This window comes from Chinchilla lanigera, unplaced genomic scaffold (assembly GCF_000276665.1).
Source record: "Chinchilla lanigera isolate Chin_1 unplaced genomic scaffold, ChiLan1.0 scaffold00066, whole genome shotgun sequence".
NCBI lineage: Eukaryota > Metazoa > Chordata > Mammalia > Rodentia > Chinchillidae > Chinchilla > Chinchilla lanigera.
Window position 1 is genome coordinate 12,523,003 of NW_004955467.1, and position 2,910 is coordinate 12,525,912.

At 43.8% G+C, this 2,910-nt stretch overlaps 1 long non-coding RNA gene across 1 annotated transcript in view; it reads right to left on the reverse strand.

Moving 5' to 3' along the window:
* LOC106150174 overlaps nucleotides 1-2,910 on the reverse strand; it is a 6,841-nt gene that overhangs the window by 2,488 nt on the left and 1,443 nt on the right. The window contains exon 2 of the long non-coding RNA XR_001236835.1: nucleotides 2,297-2,404. This is a non-coding gene — a long non-coding RNA (uncharacterized LOC106150174). The remainder of the gene's footprint in view (nucleotides 1-2,296; nucleotides 2,405-2,910) is intronic.

The window sequence follows — 2,910 nt, forward strand, 5'->3', positions numbered from 1 at the left end:
TTTGTCTTTTTGAGATAGGGTCTCACTATGCAGTTCGGCTGACCTTGAGCACACTTTGTAGCCCAGGCTGGTCTCGAACTCGCAACGATCCACCTGCCTCAGCCTCCCAAGTGCTGGCATTACAGGCATGTGCCACCATGCCTGGCTCGATTATGATGCTATTTCACAACTAGAATTATACTGTAAGACAGGGGGAGAGTCAGGTGTGGTGGCACACACCTGTAATCCTAGCACTCAGGAAGCTGAGGCAGGAGGATCGCTGTGAGTTCAAGACCAACCTGGGCTACAAAGTGAGCTCAAGGCCAGCCTGAACTGCATAGCGAGATCTTGTCTTAAAAAGACAAAAGAAAAAAGAGAGAGAGAGGGGAAATGGTCAGAATTTCCTTTCTTGTACTCGAGATGTAAATGTAAGCCACAGGAAAGCTCAGCATAGCTGACATCTAGCAGATTGGGAGCTACATTCATTTCCCCTGTATCACAGCCACCTCTTGACTGCAGGATGTGGATCCTGTGCACTGGGACTCAGTCTGAGTAGGACCAGTTACTACTGGCTCTGAGTTTCTGTCTTAAATGCTTCCATGCATAGATAATATAAAATAATACAAATCAAAACTAGGAGGAGGGGCTGAGGGTTTAGCTCAGCGGCACAGCGCCTGTCTGGCAAGCACAAGGTCGTGAGTTCAATTCCCGGTACCGGAAAAAAAACAAAGCAAAAAAAAAAAAAAAAAAAAATCAGGCAAAACTAGGACTGGGATGGTAGCTCAGTGGTACAGCTCTTGATTACCATGCAGGAAGCCCTGGGTTCAGTCCTCAGCACTGCAAGGGAAGAACTAGCAGAGACCACTTTCCACCTACCAGATTGGTAAGACAAATTTAAAAACCCATAATTGCTGCCGGGCATGGTGGCACACGCCTGTAATCCCCTGCACTCAGGAGGCTGAGGCAGGAGGATCATTGTGAGTTCAAGGCCAACCTGAACTGCATAGTGAGACCCTGTCTCAAAAAGACAATAAATAAATAAATAAAAAACCAAAATAGCTCAAGTGGACAAAAGTGTCTGAAACAGGCCCTGCTCCACATGGCTGGAGGGAAAACTTATAACCGTCAGTAGAGCTGCTTTAGAGGAGCAACCCCAATATCTATCAAAAAATTAAATATACAGCCAGGCGTGATGGCAGAAGGCTGTAATCACAGCACTCTGGGAGGCTAAAGAAGGAGGACTACAAGTTTGAACCCAGACTCAATAACCTAGCAAGACCCTGTCTCAGAAAAAAAAAAAAAATTTTTAAAAAGGGTTGAGATGATGATGTTCAGTGTGAAGGCCCTGTGTTCAGTCCTCAGCACCAAATAATTAAATAAATACACAAGCAATCCCACTTTCTGAAATTTATCTCCTGGTGCTGCTATGGCAACAGAAACACTGAAACAACACCCAGGATTTAGAAGCAGATTTATTTAACATTGACGGGCACTGACCTCAAGAAAAAAATGTCAGGCTTTGACTGGTTTTGACAATATGCATCACAGTGACCAGCCATCTTTAGGAGACGGTAGTAACAGGAACTGTTACCTGGACAACAAACAAAACCTGAAGTGTACTGGCTGGAGGGGGGCATTTTCTGCTATAATACATAGGTAATGAAAAACATATTAGAACATTAGAATATTCTAATATTCAAATTTTTCTTTCTTTCTTTCTCTTTTTGAGACAGGGTCTCACTATGCAGGAAGTCATCTTACAAAGATTTCCACCGGGGCCAGCAGTGTGTTTTTCTCTTAATATTTGAAGCCAGTGGAAAAAAAAGAAAGAAAAAAAAAACTAGAATATTAATTTCAGCATTATTTTCCTAGCTAAAGTTTGGAGCTGGAATGGGGCTGGCTAAATATGCTACAACTGAGCTGGGTGTGGTGGCACACACCTGTAATCCCAGCACTCAGCAAGCTGAGGCAGGAGTATTGTTGGGAGCTCGAGACCAGCCTGGGCTACAAAGTGAGCTCAGGGCTGGCCTGAACTGCATAGCAAGACCTTGTCTCAAAAAGACAAAAAAAATAAATAAATAAATAAATAAAGCTACAACTGCACAGTTAAATATTATGTGTTAGCCAGACATGGTAGCACACGCATGGAATCCCAGCACTTGGGAGGCTGAGGCAGGAGGATCACTGCAACTTCGAGGTCATCCTGTGCTACATAGTGAGTTCAAGGCCAGCCTAGACTACATAGCAATACCTGTCTCAAAACAAATAAAAAAACAAACAAAACATTATGTTTTAAACCAGGTGTAATGATGCATACCTGTAACTCCAGTCCTGGGGAGACTGAGGCAGGAGGATTACCATGAGTTCCCAGCCAGCCTGGGCTACGCAGTGAGTTCAAGGTGAGCCTGAACTACATGGTAAGACCCTGTCTCAAAAAAAAAAAATTATGTGTTATTAAAAAGAATGAAGCAGGCCAAGTGTGTTAGTGCAGGCCTATAATCCCAGCACTCAGAAGGCTGAGGCAGCAGGATCATTTCGAGTTCAAGACCAGCCTAGGCTATATAAGTGAGCTCAAGACCAGCCTGAACTGCAGAGTGAGACCCTGTCTCAAAAAGACAAAAAACAAAACAAAACAACAACAACAACAAAAAACCCCACAAAGTATGAAGCAATTAGGTACTAAGATTAAGGGGCCTTAATTAAGATATATTATTATGGGGCTGGGAATATAGCACAGTATTGGAGCACTTGTCTAAAATGCACAAAGCCCTGGATTCAATACCCAATTCTAGTGCACGGTGTAGTGGCACACACCTGTAATTCCAGCACTCAGGAGGCTGAGGCAGTAGGATCTTCAAGAGTTCAAGGCCAGCCTGGGTACAAATTGAGCTCAGGGCCAGCCTGAACTGCATAGTAAGACCCTCAAAAAGA